We start from the raw sequence: 22,314 nt of genomic DNA on the forward strand, positions 1-22,314 counted from the left end.
GGGTTTAAGTTAGAAGTCGGCCTTTGTATTAGTCTTAGTAGTTATAATTGTCTAAGTAGTGTACTCGACTTAGAAGTAATTAAGGACGGTTCAGTTAGCTATACTAATAATGCTGCTAGTAAAAAGAGCCTACCTTGCTCTTATAGTGGGGCTAACTGTTTAATTACAGAAGGGCAGTATAGTGCGCAGTTTTATAAAGAATCTGCCCTCTTTAACTGAATGCCTATTATAGCAAACGAGAGATGAAGTAGAGAGGTACTTAGAATAGTACTAGTACGTAAGTTAGTATGGATACTAGTAAGAGATGCAGCTAATGCCTAAGTAGCTCTAGCCTATTAAGGTAGTAGGTACAATTATTAATTCTCCTAATAAGTATTTAAGTAGCTTTAGTTTGCAAAATATTATAGGCATTCTAATGTTACATTAAATGCTGAGTTAGTACTAGTGGACCTCGCTATTCAATACAATAGTAATAGCGGACTAGGTAGTACTGAGTTTACTAAAGTACTGCAGCGGATAGCTGCAAATAGTATAGAGCCTCATTTAATAACTTAAGACTAACTTCCCTACTCCGCTCAATTTTGTAGTAGAGGGCTGGAAATACTACTAATAAATACTCTTAATGCTGTAGATAACTTACCTACCCTACTTACAAACTACCCCTACATCCAAATTACTATTACTACCTATATACTACTATTCCTATTCTCTATTCCTCTACCCTACTACTTACTTAAATGCAGCTTTTAGCTTTACTAGGTATTTCTAATGCACTAGATTCATCTAGACTATTCTCTACTTTACTAGAGGATAATAGAGCCTATTAAATCTACTCTATTCTTGCGAACCTACCATTAGGTAATATAGGGACCTTTCTCCTCTAATATTAGTATTATTCCTATACTTAGCCCTATAGTTATACAAACTTTCTCTTTATAAAGTATCTACTATTAGTAGCTATTAAGATTATAGAGGGCTCTAGCCTACTATACTATTATTTCTTATTATTAGCCTATATAAGCTAAATTTTACTATTATAGCTGTCTCTCTAAATGTAGAGCTATTAATTACAGTTTATAGGGACACTAGTACATCTTAATAGTCTAAATGTATTTAGAAACTAACTACAAAAGTTAGAGTAGTTAAGTAAATTAGCTACTAAGATAATATAGAGCTTAAAAATAAGATTAATAAGCTCTTAAATCTTATTTAGGATCTCCTACAATAGGATGCTAAAAGGGAATAGTTCCTAAAAGACTATTTAAAGAAGATTAAATCCTTAGAGAGAGAGCTTTAGGAGGAGAAATAGCATTTAGTCTAGTATTAATATAGTCTAGTAAGGTCTATGCATACTATTAGTGCAGAATCTAGGGAGACTACTTAAAGCCCCTAAGGGCATTCCCTATATACAGCTTAGAACTAGCTAGTACTAGTCTGCACATATGCAGTAGTAGTAAGCTAACTACTAACTAGAAAATAGAATAAACTAATACTAGTAAAATAAGCTGTAAAATAAGTTGCAAAGTAGGCAGCCTTAAAAGACCTACATATTTTTGTACGTCTACTACTTAAAAGCCTACTTTACAATAAGAAAGCCTACAATATATATACCTTTATTTAAGAAAAGCTTAATCCTTAGGTTTAAGGAGCCCTAAAGGGGATTAACTACATTAAGATAGAATTAGTACTCCTACTATTATTAGTAAATAGGGCTAAATCCCTACTAGATAATAGAGAATAAATTACTACTCTTCTCTAAGTGCAAGCAGTTAAGTAGTATAATACCTAAATTTAGGCCTATATTGCAAATATCCCTTATACTAGGCATTACCTACTAATAAATACTAAACTAGAAATCTTATTTAAGGAGCTACTTAAAGAGATCTAGTTTATAATAAAACTTAAACTAGAAAAAGCTTACTTTTCTAAGAAAGATAAAGTTAAAAAGCTAAGTACAGTAATAGCTTAATTTATAGTAGAAGCTATAAGATAACTACTAAGATACCTCTATCTAATAGGGGCTAGTATCTTTGTAAATCTGCAGTTTCTAAAGGAGAAGTATTCCCTCTAGTACTACTACTGCAGTAGCTTTTATAATAAATAAATATATACTAGAAGGAAGAAATACCTTAAGTGCAGCTCTCCTTCCTATACAACTAATTAGTACTAAGTACCTTATAGTAGTACTAAGAGTTACAATAGCTGTAACTGCCTATATAAATGCCTATTGTATAATAGGCTCTATACTACCTTTAATACAACTTACTCTACTAAATTTAAAGTAGTAAAGGGTATAGTCTAGAGGAGAAATAAAGTACAGCTATAGGCTATTTAAGCTAAGGGAGAGAGATTGTAGAGAATTGCAACCTAGTAGTTGTATTAATAATTCTATAAAGAAGAATAAGTAATAGACTATATACTAGTAAATAAGACTCAGTAGGAGAAGGCAGCCCTCTAAAATACTACAAATTATGCAAGCAAATGTAGCTAGATAACTATTTGCACACAAAATAGTACTAAATCTAGCGCACGCAGTCTATATTAATGTACTCTTAGTATAAGAGTCCTCTATTTACTTAGAAGAGTAGAGATTTATAAAATACTATTTAGATTTTAAGATTTTTACACTAGTAGACAATTAGGCTAAAGATAGGCCTAGGGTACTTACTTACCTCTGCAGAGGGATAGGACTATAGGGCGTACAAATACAGCCTCTACTTAATTTATCTATAGACCTACTCTTCCTATAGCTCCTATTAGGAATATAGGAAGTCCTTATAGTTATTAATATATACAATACCCCTTATAGCTTACTGCAATTCAGCTAGGCTATTAGGGACATTATAGCAGCCTAGCAACTTAAACTTAAGGAATAAGTACTAATTGTAAGTAATTTCAACCTACACTATTAGACCTAGCAGCCTAGGGCTACAAGCTCCTCTAATACTAATAAGTTAGTAGAATAGGCAGAAGCTACTAGCCTTATCCTACTATTACTAATAGGTAAAGCTATACATAAGAATAGTAATATACTAAATCTATACTAGGCGTCTAGTAACTTCTATAGAGTATCTACTAGTATAGAAATATCCCTATATACAATATTAAACTATAAAAGTCTACTTACTTAGGTCCCCTTAGCCTTAACTAATTTACTTAATTTAACTATAGGGAGGTTCTAGCTTAATACAATAAATAAGAAGCTCTTTCTTAATATACTTAAGTAAAATATACAACCTATGCACTATATAGCAAGCAATACAAGAGAACTATAGGCATTAGACCTTATAGTACAGCAGCTTATAGACTGCCTTATAGAAGTACTTATAGCCTCTATAAAGTGTACATTAGGTAGAGGGCCTAGGAGATTATACTAGAATAGAAGCTATTTGCGCAAATACTAAGCCTATACAACTAAGAGAGCAACTGTACTTAGACTTTGCACTCTAGGGATAGACTACTAATAGGAGCAAGATAAAGAAGAAGCTCTTAAATAGGATTTCCTCTAAGAGCTATACTACTCTAAGGACACCTACTAGAGAGGGAAGATTACTAGAGCCTCTATAGGCAAAGATGTATTTAAAATAGTTAAGTAGCACAAGGCTATAGGATCCTTCTAGACCCTACTACTCTAAAATAGGAATAACCTAACTAGGCTTATTTTACAACTAAAGGAGAAGTACAACCTTCTTGCCTGTATTCTCCTTAGAAGTACTACTATCTCTATAGATATACTAGTAGAGAGCCTAGGACCTCACTTAGAGGCTAAACTCCCTTTCCTGCAGGTTACAAAAGAGGAAGTATAGACTTTAGTTCTCTCTGCAGGAAGTACTACCCCTAAGTCTAATAGTATTACTACAGCTACTCTTAAGACAGTATAGCTAATTATTAAGGACATTATTTTCTTACTCTATAGTAGATGCATATATAAGGGCTAACACCCTACCTATTTTAAAGAGGCTATTCTAGTAATTCTATCTAAGCTAGGTAAGAGAAATAAGGTACTTCTGCACTCTTATAGGCTAATTGCACTCTTATTTATACTTAGAAAAGGCTTAGAGAGACTTATTGCAAGAAGGCTTACCTAAATTACAGTTAAGTACTAAGTACTGCACAACTAATAGTTTAGGGCCCTCCCCCTCTACTTATATAGCAACTTTACTACTACTACTATTTACAATATTAAGTGCACTTAGTAAAGAGGTCTTATTACCTCTATACTTATACTTAATATAAAAGGGGCCTTTAATACTATACTACTAGGAAGGCTAATTTAATACCTCTAACTCTAAGGATAGCTAGAGAACCTTGTGCAGTAGGCCTTAAGCTTTATCCTTAGGAGAAGAGTAAGAATAAGGCTAGACAGTAAGATAAGAGACATCTTCAACCTTAAGTATAGGCTACTATAGGGCTCACCTGTATCCCCTATCCTCTTCATACTCTATATTAAACCCCTCTTTAAGCTGGGTACTACTTATCTAGGAAGGAGGCAGTCTTAATTTAGCTATACTAATAATATTACTATCCTAGCAAGCTTAACTTCACTAGAGGACAACTGTAGCCTACTAGTTAAAGAATAGGAAGAAGCCCTAGAATAGAATGCATTAGAGGGAATTACTTTTAACTTTAATAAGTCTAAACTTATCTACTTTACTAAGAGACGCAAAGATAGAAACCTACTAATTACTATTAGATTACTAGATAGGAGATAGTATATAGTTTAGGCTATTAGCTAAAGGGCCTCCCTGCAATAGCTTAGTATCTACTTTAATAGAAGACTTACATTTAAGAACTATATAAGAGACCTCTATACTAGAGTATACTAAGTAGTTAATAGACTGCAAGGGCTAGGGAATACTATTTAGAGTGCACTAGTGCACCTACTTTACTGCACTATTGCCTCCTGCATACTACCTATTTAGTACTATACATTAGAGGTATAGTAGTTAAATAGGAATTAAATTAAGAATAGGTATACTACCTTAAATAGAGTTAATAGTCTACTTAACTAACTTAACATTACGCAAGCTAAGGCTATTTAAGCTGCACTTCCTGTATATAGAATAACTCCTATACTAATCCTACAGTATAAAGCTACCCTACCCCCAGTAGAGGTAATACTAGACGCAAAGTACTACAAAGCCTCTATAAGGATTCATTACCTTAATAAATAATACCCCCTCTAAATAAGACTTAGAGACAAGTTAGGACTAAACTTAAGACTACAATAAATAGTAAACCTTACTAATAGTAATACTAAATACATTAACCTACTAGAACTACTACTTTAGGAGTACTTAGCTAACTAGTATACAGCCCTAAGTATAGTCAGCTATAAATTTAGAAAGACTAAAGAAGAACTAGCTATTGCCTTTATAGATAGATTAAGAATATTCTTAAAGTAGAATATTATTATTTATACTAATAGTTCCTAAATAGTAGATAGTAGTAGAATTACTACTAGAGTAGGCTGAATTAAGTACTAGGCTATATAGTAGATCTTCTAAGAATTAGAGCTACTTAGTTACTAGACAGAGGTCTTTAATACAGAAGTACAGGCTGTACATTAGGCTTTATTAGAAGCTATAAGGTCTCCTACAGCCTGCATTGCAGATAATATCTATATCTGCCTTAATAACCTTGCAGTTGCAGCTAGACTCTATACCTAGAGTACTAGAAGTAGCTAAACTAGATTTAGGTCCTTTAGTAGGCTCTCCTTCTCTTAAATATAGAGAGAGTAGATAAGCTAGATAATCCCTAGTAGGGTATATATATAGTAGTACTCTAGACATATAGGAATAGTAGGAAATAAGGAAGTAAATACTCTTACTAAGGAGGCCTGCAAATAAACTCTAGAATTATAGCTACAGTCTATACTAGTGCACTTAAAATAATAAGCTAAAGTAGTTACTTTTTAAGCTTTTACTAGGAGATAGCTATTAATCTACCCTCAGTAGTATACTAACTTTAGGATAAGCCCTTATTCTAAGCCCCCTAAGCTTTGCCTTCCTCAGCATCTACTAAGAAAGCTATATGCAGTAAGATCCTACTATAGAGACTTTGCAGTATATTACAAAAGATTTACTTATTAGAATACACTACTTAACTGCAGCTGCAGAAGATGCAAAAGCTTAGTACACTTTTACTTCTATAAGTATAGCTAGAAGGCTACACTACACTATCTCTACTAATATATAGCAAAAGTAAGCATTAATTTTCTACTAGGCTCTATACAGGGAGCCTCTATTCTATACAAATAGATAGAGGCAACTAATTTCTTCTTAGAAATCTACCTAAGTCATTAAATAATAAATAGGAATATTAAGTGAAGACAGTAACCTATAGAATAGTTTAAATTAGGATAGACTATATCGGTATTACCTAGCACATCCCTTATTATTTTGGACATTAAATATATTATTATTATTATTATTAACGCCTTAAATTTACTTAAACTAATTAAAATTTAAACCTCTAAATACTTCTCTATTTATTTTACAAGTGCGTGCATTGTAACTAATGTTTCTGCAGATGCTATAGTACTTTCTGCGCAGTTGCGCCTTCCTCGCGCGACTACTACTTACACGCATTTCCTCCTCTAATTGTATATTAGCGTCTTTTTAGTCTAAAAGATCTTGTACCTCACTGATAGTAAGTGTGCCCCCTTGCTTTAGATTCGTTTTCTTTACTCTACAATGTTTAGTAAGGCTAATATTTGCCTCTTGAAGAGTGCAGTTCTCAGCCTTAAGGAGGGCGTTCTCATGCATTATTGCTATTGCACCTTTTGCAAACTAGTTAATTGCTAATATAATTGGTGTTGGAGAGCTCCCTTAGTGACGGCGGACTCGATTTTTAATAAAATTAGTCTGTAAAGTTGCCTCAGTTGGGTTGTGTGGCATCTGAGAGGCCTATAGGATGTTCGCAGCTGGAAGGCTCCTAGTTAGTAAAGGTGTTAATAACTTTACATCCAGCTTAAATATAACCTTATCTAGGTTAAGAGGAACTAAATTAGCCCCCTAAAATCCAGCCTTAATATTGTATAGTGTAAAAACCTTTAAAACCGCAGTCTAGAAGGCAATAAAGAACTCGGTCTTTGTAATGTAGTTTACATGCGATCTCATGAACTATTCGATTTCGCGACCGTACGCCCGCTTCAATGGACTAAAACACCTAATATTAAGTGGCTGGAGTAGATGCGACGAGTGAGGAGGCATAGTGACTGTAATGGTGTCCTTCTCTTTGCAGAAAGCCTGGAAAACGGCTGAAATGTAGCTCTTGTGCCTATTGATTACTAATATCTGATAAAGGCCCTTTGTGCGTGCAGTAGTGTGTTTATTGAAATGGTGAATTCAGTCCAGGCTAGTTACGTTATTGGTCTATCTATTTGTAGTAGGTTTAATTACTTAGTTGCGTGGTAAAGTGTTGTTAGTGTACTAATTCGTAAGGTGGGGTTTACCCTTTACTACTGTGAATGGCGGAATGCACTAGCCGTCTGTATACACGCCCTGGATTACAGTAACCTATTCTTGGTTCCTAGGCTGGACTTTCTTTTGTTTACCCCTGTGATCTGCGCGCGTAACAACTATTGAGGGCGCGATCTGGCCTATTATAAAGCTGGTCTCGTCGAAGTTGTATAGATCCTCGTTGAGGATACTGTACTTTGTCTTCATGTTATGGAAAAGTGTAAACTAAGCTGCAACTGTCTCAGGATCTTCGCAGAGGGCCCTCTGGTAGTCGTATACGCGAGAAAAACGCGTCTTTATTTCTGGTTGTTGTGCGATAGAGGTCGAGGCCTAGTGCGTCCTAACGCGTAATGCGTTGCGTGCTGCAAGGATATTATTTGCTATATCTTCTACATTGCTGAGCCGAGGCGCAAACCCTGGTGAATCCAGATTGATGACGTATTTGATGACCGCATTCTCTTCTAACTTCGTTAATTGAGCGCTGGCGGAGTGGGTATCCTGTCGGGCGCGTTTTCCTTTTATTCTATTAAGGAAGGTTGATAGAGGAACATTAAAGATCTTCGCAGCGCGTCGGCGAGATAGTTTAGGATCCTTTCGGATGGCCTGGATAGCTAGATTAATTTGAGACTCTCTTGAAGGGTTTGCTATGTTTATTAATAGAGATATGTTGAGTTAAAGTTCGGATAGTAGAAATTAGTGCAAAGTGCATGACTGACTTACATGCACGACTGACCCGATACGTACGTTATACTTAATACATTAAGGCTATAAAACTAAAGGAATTAAATAAAAGGATCTAGGAACTAGAAAAGATTCTAAGCTCTCTAATAGTATTTTTAATATATTTCTACCTATTTTGTAGTAAGAGTTGCCTGCTAACCCTAAGTAAAGGGGTTGAGGTGAGCTAGAGCCTAGGTGCAGTTGCCGTCCTGCAGTATAGGGTTGACGTAGAGTTAGTAGGCTAATAGATGTTAGATTAATACTGCATATAGGGGCAAATGTATTAGTACTTACTGAATGGACTGCCTTCCTTAGGTAAGTTTAAGAACTTAACCTTAAACTTTACACTATTGCTATCTAAGGCTATTGAGGCGACAATAGTACTCTAAATATTGCTATTTAATAAACTAGCTTTATAGAAAGGTTAGCTAGGAAGTACTACCTTGTATACAATACTAGCTAAATTACTAGCAATAGTAGTATTACTGAGTTCCTACATTAGAAAATGTTAGTTAATATACACTAGTGTGTAGTTTCTAGGAGAATTATTTACTAGTACTTTAGGATGCTATGCAGCTAATAGCTGCGGTAGTAATAATAGAGATAATAAAAGAAGCCCTCATATTGTAATGCTAAGATAATATTTTAGGGGTACTGAGGTAAGGGAATAGGCTAAGATTGTAGAGTGCATTAATGCGCTAATTAAGAGTAGGGTTAGATAGAGAGTAAATACAATAAGTTGTACAGTAATAGTAGAGGGGACTAGAGAGCTTCCTTCTTAATAAGTATATACATTTGCCTAGTAAAAGCTTAATAATTATACTTTGCTCTAAATGTTATACAGTTGCAGTTACCTATTCGTTAAAGTTATATACGTAATTATAATAAACTCTTTACTACTAAAGAGTTTATTGTGTGGGCAGAGTGTGTATTGTGTGGCCCCTGCGCCCTCTAATGCACGAGTAACTCGTTTTAGCATTATTACCCAATAAGTACTAAACCCTTCTAAGGTTTGACTTTTACTTAGGGACTTCTGCAAATAAGGTTATTAAATCTAATAATAGTTAACTAGCCTATAAGTCCCTTGGGGCTTCTTTAAACAAAAGCTAGCTTGAACTTAGGCCTCTTAGGCTAACCCTAACCTAACAGCACCAGGGCAGTAGGGGGGCACTTTACGTTACTCTACTCTACTCTATTATAAGAGCCGAGATAACTTAGTAGACAGATAAAGAACTTTAGCTTAATTTACTTACCTATATTAACCCTGCAATGCAGTAGGAAATTGGATATTAAATAGCCCTAAAGTATCTAAAGCTCTAAAGCGTATTAAATTTAGTTTATCTATTAGTAGATGCAATAATTATATAGGTTTCTAGTCTAGATTTGCAAACTTAAATAGTAAATGAACCTAATAATGAATAACCTAGATTTAATAGCCTTTAGAGCTTTAAGTCCTCTAGACAATTTCGTTCCTATGTATTTTCTAATGGATCCTCTATTGTAAGACTTATGTAGGCCTATTACATAAAGTAAAGCTAACTTTCTAATTCTATTCCCTAAGTTATATTAATTCTTATTTTAGACTATTATTATAAGTAAATTAGGGTAATTAACTGTACTACAAAGTAAAAACTTTAGTAATAATGCACTTGCATTATTATCCCCTATTCTGCACTATATAGCTACACCAGCTAGTATCCTAACTAGTTAGGCTGTAACAACTATATTCTACTAGGCTATAGACTACTAAGACTTAATAATATTAAATTAATACTTCTGTCTATTAGGAAGGTTCTAAATAGCTACTATTCTATTATAAGCCCAGGCCCTATTACAGTTAATACTTACAGGCGCCCGAGTAGGTGCGCGCAATGCGCAAGCCTTCTACTTAAGTGCAGCTAAATACTAAGATTGGCATCTTAGTATTATGTACCTTTTAATATACTAGCTTAATTAGTAGTGCTGCTGCGCATTACATGTACTAAAGGTTGAGATACTTTAGCTGCAATACTACGCCCCTGTAGGGCTATACTCTTTATATATTCTACTTAAAAAACTAAAAAAGTAAGTTATTTAGATATAAAGTAGTAAGTTTTTATAAGACTATAAAGGTAATACATTTGCAAGTTCTATTTACTATAGTTAAAGTTATTTAACTTTTTCTAAATATGTATTATTACTAAAGCTTTTGCTTTGTACTACAGTTAGTAGCCCTAACCTGCTTGTAATGTATAATTACTAGCACTATATTAAATAGGAATTAGTGTATTTATTTTTCTTCTGCAGTATATTTAGATATATAAGTAGCATCTATCCCTTATAGAGTAACCCTATTAATTAATTAAAGTTGATTTAATGCAATACACTTAGGGTTTATTAATTAAAGAGTGCTTATTGTACTTAATTAAGGGATTATTCCTATCCTAATTAAAGTAGAGTTCTATTATGTATCTACCTATTAACTTAAGTCTTTGTATATCATTATAATACAGTTTTAGCAGCCTTTAAACTAGCTACATACATTAGTCTAATAGTGTTTACTCTAAGTAATGCGTAGTCGAAAATAACAGCCAATATAACTTAGCAAATAGGAATAGAAATCTAGCTTAATCTATGTAAGTAACTCAAATTAGGCCTGCAATAGGGATAAAACAATGAAAATGTATAGGAGGGAGTACGTCTAAAGAATCCGAACTTCTAAAGCCTACTGGATCTAGTTGTCTATTATTAGATTTAATAACTTTATTTGCAGAAGTCCCTAAGTAAAAGTTAAACCTTAAAAGAGTTTAGTACTTAATAAATTATAATACTAAAACGAGTTAGCTTAAATACTTGCAAGTACCTACCTACTAGCTTCCTTAGTACTATTAAGATAGAGTTTCTTATTTAAACTAGAATAACTAATTTAGAGCTAGTAAATATATCTGCCCCTGAAATTTGTATGTAGTAGTTAAAACTCTTTACTGTAATGCGTTAGAGTGTGTTTTGACAGCTAAATTAGTAAAGTATTACGCAATAGTAACTTATCTTATTATAAGGCACCCTAATACCCTATTCCCTTTTCTCCTATTAATTACTGTCCAAAATTATAATACAACTGCATTGCCTAATTGCGTTAATGTTATGTAGTTTAGTATCTACTAATAATAAAGGTTAAGCTACTGTAGGTTTTGTAGTAGCAAAATGCATAGTGTCTAAACTAAGTCTCGCGCCTTTTAGCAAAAAGTTAAATAGAGAGAAGTTTAGACTTATTATTTAAGTTACAAAACCTAATAAAAAAACTTACGAAGCAATATTATTAGTAGACTAATATAATAAGTCTTTATTATTTTACCTTAATGTATATACAAATACTTAGTATATTTACAAATACAATCTAATAAGTAAATAAGTACTAAGTTAATATACCTATTTTTGGAATACCCCCTAATTTGGAATACTATAGTCCTACCTATTAAAACTAGAATCTATTAATAGAGAAGTACTATAATATAAGTATAAATAAAATATACTAAAATTATAATCTTATAAAACTTATATACTATTTCTAGCTATTTATAACTATTAGTTAATTAACTTACTAAATAGTATATAATAAGGATTTTTATAATTTGCTTATTAAACTTTACTATAGGAAATAGAAATAGTACTAATATAGAGTTATACTATTATTATATACTAGTATACTATACTATTATTTAAAGTATACTTAGCTAGTAGTCTAAAACTAAAAAAACTATATATAAAGTACTATAAAGTAAAAAGTTATTAAAGATTTTAAGTTATTAAGGATTACTAATTAAACCTACTGTAATACTAATAGTTAGATACTTATTTTAATATTATAAAGTAAATTTAATAAAAGTAAGACTAATGTAGTTAATAAGCTTAGCAATTAGATAAGCTCAGTAATTACCTAACTGCAACTACAGTACATTTCTAACTAATAAGCAATACTTAGGAAATTAATTGAATTTAAACTAATAGAGGTCCTCTTCCTTAGATATTTCTTTAATAAATTAATATATTTGCGCATTATAACTAGTATTCCTATAGATGCTATACTACTATTAGCCTATCTTAGTCCTCAGTTAGCAACTACTACTCTAGTGTATTTCCTCCTTAATTTAAGCTATTGCCTCTCTCTATAATTAAAGGTCCTCTGCCTCAGCTATAGTAAGACTTCCTCCTTATTTAAGATAGATTTTCTTAGCCCTCCTGCATTAGCTAAGTAGGTTATTCTCCTCTCGAAGGATCTAGACCTCTAACTTTAATAAGGCAATCTAGTATATAAATCCTTATGCTCCCTTTAATAAATACTCTATAGCTTTAATAATTAAAGTTAGGGAGCTATTCTAATAGTAGGATATCCTCCTTTTAATAAGTTTAAATTAAGAAGATACTTCTATTAAGTTATTTAGCATTTAAGAAGTCTATATAGGGGGTATTATTAGGAGGGACCCTAGAGGTATTAGAGTGTATAACTTAACATTAAGCTTTAAAAGTATACTTTCTGTACTTAGAGGGATAAGCCCTACTCCTCTAAATCCTCCCTAAATGTTATTTTCTGTAATAGCTTGCGTAAAAGCCTTACAAAATGCAGGGAAGAAGTCTTCTTTTGCAATATACGTATTACCCTAGTGTATTTTATCCTTAATTTGTTAACTATATACTATCTTTAGTAACCTAAAATACCTAATGTCTAAGGGCTAAAGTAAGTAAGACGAATAAATTAGTATGCAGAGTATAATAATTTTATTTTTCTTGCAATATATCTTAAAGTTAACAGTATAGTAACTTTTGTACTTATTAATAATAAGGAGGCAATAACTACTACTTGCACGCAGTTTTAAATATTAATTAAAGTACTATAGCTAATTTAGGCCTCTTTTATTTATTGTCTACCTATTTTCAGACATTGCAATAATTCAGTTGTATAGGAGACTAGTTTCAGTATACTAGGTAGAGAGGTAATATTAGCCTACAATAATAATATACAGTAGAATACTGTAGCCTAATAAACTAATAGCCTAAATAACTGTAACCTATTTATAATTACTAGGCTGCATTATTCTTATATTTAACTGCCTTTTAGTACTAGTAATAACTATTCTAAATACAATCTAGTTTATTATAAAACTAGTCTTATTAAAGTTGTAGATATTAGAGTCTATAATACTGTATTTTGCAATTGTATTTACTATAAGGTGAAACTACGTATTTATTGCACTTGCATCTTTGCATTAGGCCCTCTTATAGTTGTACTTATAAAAGAAGTGCATTTAAAGCTGTAGTTGTTACTTAATGAAGTTTAAAGCCTAGTGCTTCCTAACTGGGGGTGCATTGCAGTCAGCAAGTAGTCAATTAGCTATATCTTCTATACTACTAAGGCGAGGAGGAAATAATTAGGAATTTAAGTCTAGAATGTACTTAACTAGCTTCTCCTCTTTAAGTGCAGTTAAATTTTGTAAGCTAGGCAATACATTGCATTGTAATAGCTTTCCCTTAATTTAGTTGCATAATATTAAGTAGGGTACTAAGTAGATTTAGTATATAGCTCTTATACTAAGATTTCTACTTTATTTAATTGTCTAAATAGCTAAGTTTAATTGAGCTTCTTTATTTATAAGGGACATTACTGAGTATAGTGTAATGTATATGTAAAGGTAAAAGATTAATTTGTCTAGTTAGGTAATTACTAAGCTTGTCTAATTGCTAAGCTTATTAACTACATTATATAAAATATAAGTTTTATCTTTCTAATAATGTAGTTAATAAGCGAGCTGCCCACACAAGCAAGCTGCCTACTTTAATAGAATTTAATTAAGCTGCACGCAAAAATCTGTTATGAATTTATTAAGGACTCCTAATAATTTTATAATAGAATATTGCGTGCATTTTATATAGATTCTATTAAGGTAGGTAGCTCGCTTGTATAGGCAGCTTACTTATTAACTATATTACTAATTTAGACTTATTATAGTAATAATTTATTCTATTTATTTTTGTACTTAAAATTTAAGTTAAGATCTTTAAAAACTATATTTTAATACTTTTATAGGTCTTTTAGGTAATTTAATAAGGGTATAGTGAAAAGTAGTACCTTTTAGTGTAGCTTAGTAGGGTTTGCGTGGCTAGGAAGTGGGGGAGGTTAGGAAGTAGGTGCTTTGACTTACTTAATAGCTGCTCTCTTTATAGCCTTGCTATTACTAATAGCTTTAATTACTTATTGGATTTCATTTTCAGTATATAGAACTATTAGGTATAGATAAAGGTATTTTTAAAAAATAAAGTTATTTGGATAAATATTGTAATTATTGTAATTGTTGGAAGTAGGAGAAATAAGGGGGCTAATTATAGTGTTGAGGTATTTTTAGGGTGCCTATATGTAAGGGGTGCCCATAAGTAAGTGCCCGACGTTACTGCAGCTAGAATTATACAATGCAATAGCTATAAGATACCGCCTAGTTAGGCCTACTGCAGAATCCACAATAGCTACAATTTAATAGTTAGTGCAACGTAGCCCTAATTAGGCTAGTAGTAAGACGGAGACTTAATAATTTCCCTCCTAATCCTTATCTAAATACACTTGTATATTGCGACTTATAAAACATAATAGGGCTAGGGGACGCCCCTATAGGGCGCCTAGCAGTTACAGATAAGTTGTAAGATTAATTAATTAATTCCTATACAGTTTCAGCCGCTATTGCTAGCAGCTATACCTAGAAAGTAAAGTTTAGCTAATAGCTAATACGTCTACAATAAGTTGTAACGCCCTACTTCGCCCTACTATTAAATTAAGGCTAGCTATTTCTAGATTCCTTACTGCACTATTTATTCTACTTATTAGTTCTCTCTATTAAAGAGTCTCTTTCTACTGAATTTTCCTTCTTAGCTATTCTTATTTTGCTTGCCTCTAGACTCCCTCTTTTGTGTCTTCCTATTTTAGCTCTCTTAGTGCTTACTACTGTGTCTGGTTCTGCATACTGATAGTCTCCCCCTAGCACTCAGCTTTATCTATTTCTTTTGTCTGCATCCTCTTAGACTCGTATGTACCATTTCTCAGTTGTATTTGTAAGTATTTTTATTAATAAACTTTAGCTAGATATACTTTCTTTTTAAGCTTTGAAAATAAAACCTTTTACGCACTACTAGTCCTTTAGTAGTAACTATACATTAAGATACATATTTATTCCTTATAGGGTTAGTAGAATTAAGACTTAATTAAAGTTAGTTACAATAGTAGTTAGTAAGTCTAAAATACCCCTTTAGAGACAGGTGCGCAGGAAGTAGGATTACTAGTTTAGCTATGTACGCACTTTACAATTATAAGGAGTAGAGTGCAGTTAAGCTAAGAGATATTAGACTTGTAACTTGTACTATAGAGCTATACAAAAAAGAGAGGTTCCACTTATGCATGTAGGTATAGTAGGTACATACATACATCTAATAAGAGGTTTCTTTGCATTAGTAAGTCTAGGATTCTATATTAAGGAAATGTACGCTCTATTAGCTGGCTTATACTAGAAGTTTATTTAAAGTTAAGACACCTAGCGATCTTAAAGACTACTAACACTGCAAACCCTTTTTAGACTTAATTTTAGCGCGCAAAATTATTCGCAAGAGATTCCTATAACTCTTGAAAGTAATTAATAATGCATTGCCCCGACCCATTCTAAGCCCGCTTACTACTAGTTATAACGATTTACTTACACTTCCTCCTAGTTATTAATGTAAGATAACTAACTAAGAGGCAGTAGCGCTACTACTTAATAATGTATTACTGGATCTGCAGCACTTAATAGACATTTTGCACACTATTAACTTCGTTTCATAGCTTCTAGTAATTGTATTAGTTAGTTTCTTTATAGTCTTACGTTTGTATGTAAAGATCTTTATTGTACTACTGTACTACACTAATGACTGTAAGTCCTATATGTCTCTAAGTATCTGTATGTTTTCTAAAAGATAAACTGCTTAGGGATAGCATTAATAGTATAGGTAAGGAGGTATTAGTTGACTGAATGTAAGGTTACCTATTTATATAAATGCTAATATATAAGTAGATTCTATCTCTTAGTTACTATACTGCGGTACTTGTTAGTAAGTAATAATAGCTAATGAAAGCTGTACCTTATGCTAATTATGTTTATGTAAGATAGCTACTTTAGTAGTAGGTTTTATATTTTTGAAATTTCAAAGGAAAACTTTAAAGAATACAAAAAGGTATTTCCCCTTATCTTCTAGAAATCTAAGTATATATTTAACTAACGTCCTTATTAGGGGTTTATACTGCTACTATTATTTATAGTCCTTTATCTTTTTTTATAAAGCTTACTCTTCTCTAAATTATAATTAGAGTCTTTAAACTGCACAAGAGGATAATAATTGGGGCAATTGTTGTTATTACATTCCTTACTGGATATACTATTTTAATTGTATTTATTAAGGCGCTTATATACTAACCTATTACTAGCTTTTAGGATCCTGCAATTAAAGCAACCTACTACAATTAGCGCGCTATTTATGCAGCCGATACTGCTATTAGCGCTATTACTAATATAGCTATTCTACTCTTACTAATACTTATTATTATGAATCTTTAGATGTTATAGAATAAGAGGTTTAAGATTATAGTTATACTAGACTCTAGAGGTCTTACTGCAGTAGTAAGCCTTGTATGAGCTATTCTTGTAATTAAACTACAGACTTCGCAAGATAAGTTAGTAGATATCGTCCAGTTCAACCTTCTTAAGTATTAATCCAATCCTTAAGCTTTATTTAATTAGCCTTATTGCAAAGACTAATAATATTATTAGAATAGTAGAAGTAAGTATAGAATTAATATATACATACCTTCTAGCTACTTATGCTCTTATTCTGCAAAGCTTTAGCTCTTTATTACCTAAAATTCAGTATAATATCTAGAGTAGTAGAATAATTGAGATGAGATTTCTTAGAGGTAATAGTTATAGCATTTAGGGTATGACTACTGCGGAAGTCGCGCTTGTGGCTGCGTTTGGGGATATTCCTTTAGTTTTAGCCTAGTAGGAAAGAAGAGGCTGCATTTTTCCTTTCAAAAGAGTTAGTCGCCCTTCTCTAACTTTGCAAAAAGCTGCATGTAGGGAAGTACTACTAGATAGGTGGGATAAGTAGTACTTACAAGTAGTTGCTTTACTATTTTTAGAATCTGGGGCTCTAGACTGGATTTAAAAAGCAGTTGACTTATAAATTTATATTGCAATAATTTGTAAATGTTAGAATATTAGCTATCCGGCCGCTAGCTGGATGACTTGTGTGCCCAGAAGGCTACATATTAGCCTCTAATAGCTATAATAATAACCTCCCTTTGTATTATATACACTAAGTAATATTATAAGTAGACTAATATAATAAGTCTTCGTTACTTTACCTCGCTGCATATATGGATACCTAGTATAGTTACTAATAGATACAAACTAACTAGAGGAAAACTATTGCAATAGTTCCTTAGAATTGAAATTATTTAGAATAGAGAGAAGAATCTTATTTAGCTATCTCAGTCGGACTATATTGACAAGATTGCTAACCTTGCTAAAGATGCAGATTAGCGATATGATGTTCCTATAAGACGTAAAGAACTAGGTTTATACGAAAAATAGGCAAGCTTGGCGTCTATATAGTAATACTAATGAAAGATTGGATTAATTCTGTATACAGTAGTTATTACTTAACCTAATGTAGTTTTTGCAGCATTAAGGCTTACTAGGTTTAATGCAAACTTAGGACCTAAGTATTATAAAGTAGCTAACTAAATACTACTCTAACTCTAATACTTAACTTTTGCACTACTCCTACTTCTGCACTACTATTATTACTATTATTACTACTACTATTACTACTTATTTTACTATCTCTACTGCCTACTTATATGCAACTTCTAGCCTTACTAGATAATTCGGATGCCCTAAATTTATTTAGACTATCTATATTGCTAATGTCTAACTCTTGCGACTACTAGATATCTTATATATTAGTAAAGGTCCTATTAGGTAATAGATAGACCTTTTTTCTCTTATACTACTGCTATTCCTCTAGTTAGCCCTCTAACTAGTATACTTATTACTCTAGATGTACTACTCTAGAGGCCTACTTATTATATTCCTTTTGCACTTTTCTAAATAGGTAATAAATAGTATAAGTATTTAGCCTATTCTTACCTAACTAGTTAAAAAGGTGTAATTAGCGCCTTAGATTAGTAGATTAATAGGGGGTTAACTATAAGGTAATAGATATAGCTTTATCCTACTATTAGCTACTAGGCTAGTTAGTCTACTAGCTAGTCTCCTAGGCCTTAAATACTATAGGGTTAAATAGAGGGCGCCTTATATAGACTAGTGAATCTATCTACATTTATTTACTAAGGCCTTAAGTAGATAAATATAGACGCTTAATAAGTAAGGTTAATATAAATAGATATATATATTTACTTATACCCTAGCTAAGCTATAAAGGGCTCTTACATCTATTTTATATACTCCCCTTATTAAGTTTTTATCCTAATTTTATATAAACCTATAAGTAAGATTTACTCCTATCTATATAATTAGTTACTCCTTCTAATCTTTGCAGTTTCTTATAAAGGTTAGTAGTAGGTAATCTTAGAGTACTTCCTCTAAGTATTTAGGTCCCTATTTTTAGCAGCTAAAGTAAGTACTACTATTAGTAGTACAAGAGTATATAAGGGGTTAATTAGTAATTAGTATTAGTACTATAATATTGTACTATTATTATTCTATATTTAGCTAATCTGCATATTAAGTCGTCCTATTACTATAGTAAACTTTACTATTTCTCTTATAATATTTATATATAGTAACTAGTTATTATTAGAATTAAATATAGCCTTCCTACTTAAGTAAAATAATAAATTACCTCTGTGCGTATTAGTTTATTAAATTATTAGTGCGCATTATACTATCTACTAAGTATACTAGAAAAGAAAATACTTAACTATCTCTACTACTTGTCTGCATGCATATTAATTTAAGGCAGCTGCCCCTATTTAGTATAAGTACTAGTTAAGCCTAACTATTCCTATATGTAGTTAGGCTAGTATACTAGCCTCCTTCTATAAAAATGAATTGTATAATTGTTGTATGTGCATTCCTAGTAGGGTAGTATTAACTCTTTTTAAGAACTTTCCTACTCCTTCTAGTAACTTGCAGTACTTCTGTAATCTCCCTAATGCATTCCTAAGTGTAGTTAAGTAGGCCCTAGTTAGCTTCTTCCTTAGTGTACTTCCTTATTGCATACTCTCTTTTACTACTATTTTTACCTCTAGCTTAAAGTTAGACTCTACTTCTACTAGAAACTAGAAGAGTATAACTTTATTACTTTTACTTATAAGAGTCTTAGTTACCTTATTTATACAATAGATTTCTTATTAGCCTAATTATTATTATAGTCTTCCTACTACTAAGATAGCTACTTTATTAGTAGAGAAAATGTAAATAGTAAAGTAATAGACTCTCTTTAAAAGAGACTCTAGTACTACTACTATTACTATAAATTCTACTATATATAGGTTTTACTCTATTCTAGGGCTAGTAGTAGTTAATACTATTATTATAGAGCTACTTCTCCTATATAATAAAGAGAGTAGTACTACTATTCTGTAGCTTACAATTCTATTTCTTACTGAGCTACTTATTGCAGCCCTTATAGCCTACTTAGTCTAAATTGCCTTACTTACTCTATTACTATCTTCTTCTACTACTATATAAATTCAGCTTTCCTATAGTAGCTATAGAAATACTTTAATAGTCTCTAGCCTATTTACTAGTAGGTCTTAGTATACTATAGCTATCTTCTAGAAAGGTAAAATATACTTCTTAAAGCTCTAGGGTCTAATGCATTATAGTAGGTAACTTATAGGTAGAGTCTAGTAATGCACTTAGAACTTAATTACTTTCCTTTTAAATTATTCCTAGGCTAACTGTATACTTACCTCTACTTTAGTAATTACTATAGCTACTGTACTAAAAGTTCTAATAATTACTTAAGCTCTAATTCTCTATAATTTATTAATAACTCTTATTTAGGCTGCCCTGCACCTATATCTCTAGATATTTAATGCGTAGTTTATTACTAGTACTACTACTACTATAAAGAGTTACCTTACTATTAATAGAGAGAGGCCCTTAAGCTATTTAAGTTCTAGTATAGCTTTAAGGCCTTTTAATACTACTTCTGCAATATATTACTTAAAATAGAGTTTAGTATTTATAATTATACTTAAAATCTTTATATAGTCTTTAAGCCTAATTGTATTCCCTTTAATATTAAAAGTTAAGTAATTTTCTAATTATTGCTAGTTATAGGTAAAGTAGATAATAGCTATTTTATCTATTTTGAATATTACTCTACTTTATTATTCCTAATTGAGGGCTTAATTAATAATAGTTTAAATCTCTTATTAGTTTGCCTCTTGTAATAGTCTAGTAATTTATACTGTATAGTTATTTATAAATACTAGTAATCCTCTATTCTTATTAATTTAGTACTAGACTAAATTAGTATTAAAGAAAAGGAATAGAATAGGTAATAGTAGTAAGCCCTAAGGTAGTTTAGCTTAAAGTAGAGAGTAGACCTCTAAATACTAACTATTAATCTAAATACTTACTGTCTAATGCAAATAGAATGTATTAACTTACTTTACTAGCTTTTCTAGAATCCCTCTTGCCTTAAGTCTCTAAAGTAGTCTCTCCTTATACACTCTATTGTATGCACCTTTAATATTAAAGCTAACTAGACTAAGGACTTTTCTTTTCCTCTATACTCTATAAATGTACTCTTAGAGTAGAATTAGAGCCTACTCTACTAATTGCTACTTTTAAGCCCTAAAGTAGCTTATAAGTAGGAGCTTATATATTTTAATAGTATATAATATTCTCTTAGCTATTACTAACTTAAGTACCTTCCCTAGTATTAATAATAGTAAGATTAATTACTAGGCCTTTGTAGTAGTATAATTATCCTTATTTAGTTTCTTTAGTAGGATAATCTTTATATGCCTCTACTACTTAGGTAGCTCTCCTACCTCTACTAAAGACTAGAATAGTATATAAATCTAATATTTTACTATAGGCTATATTTACTTCTATACAGCTACTAGTAACTTATCCTCTCTAAGTACTTTCTACAGCTTAACTGCAAATAGCTGTCTCTCTACTTCTTCTAATATAATATTAGGGAAGAGTATAGGTAGTTATTGTAAATATTACCCCTTATTATTAATTCTATTTAGAAGTAGAGGGAAGAATGCAGTTAATAGTTCCTCTACTTATTCCCTAGTCTCTTCTATTTTTAAACTATCTACTCTAGTAAGCTAGGGGATCTTATTAAGTAAGGTACTTTTATTAGTGTATAAATACTTAATTGCCTTCTAAATATTTATATTATTAGCTAGGAACTTATACTAGTAGTACTTCTTCTATTATTGAATTGTATTGTAGTACTACTTTACTACTACTTGTACTTACTCCTTAAGATCTAGTAGATAGTAGCTAGCTTATCTCTCTACTCTCGCCTAGTTTCTCTAAAATGTATAAATTTAGTACAATTAAGTAAGGTTGTCTATTTACTACCTCTTTGTATATTTAAATAGTTTAGCTGTAAGTATTAATACTTTTACTACTTCTACTACTACTAATATAAGCCTATTTATCTACTACTATATAGTACCTCCTAAAGGAATATATTATAGTATAGTCTTAATTCTAATATTAATTGCCTTCTATAGAGTATTCTTAAATAGAAGTTAGGCCTTACTATTAGTATTTAGTATTACAATTTTAAATACTATTTTAATTACTTAATAGTCTAAGCTATACTCTATCTTATATACTGCACATTATATTATTATTTGTACTAACTCCTCTAATGCAATTAATAGGTTAATTATTATTACTGCATTACTTTTATACTACATTTTTATTCCTCTTAGTAAGAGGCTACTAAGTAAGAGGTTACTTATTAGTTTAATAATTAAGTCTACTTCTCCCTACCTATTTACTAAGATATTATCCCCTCCCTATAGTTAGTTATACTAATTAAAGTCTCTAATAAGAACTATATTTACTACTTCGCT

This window comes from Colletotrichum higginsianum, chromosome 8 (assembly GCF_001672515.1).
Source record: "Colletotrichum higginsianum IMI 349063 chromosome 8, whole genome shotgun sequence".
NCBI classification, from domain to species: Eukaryota; Fungi; Ascomycota; class Sordariomycetes; order Glomerellales; family Glomerellaceae; genus Colletotrichum; species Colletotrichum higginsianum.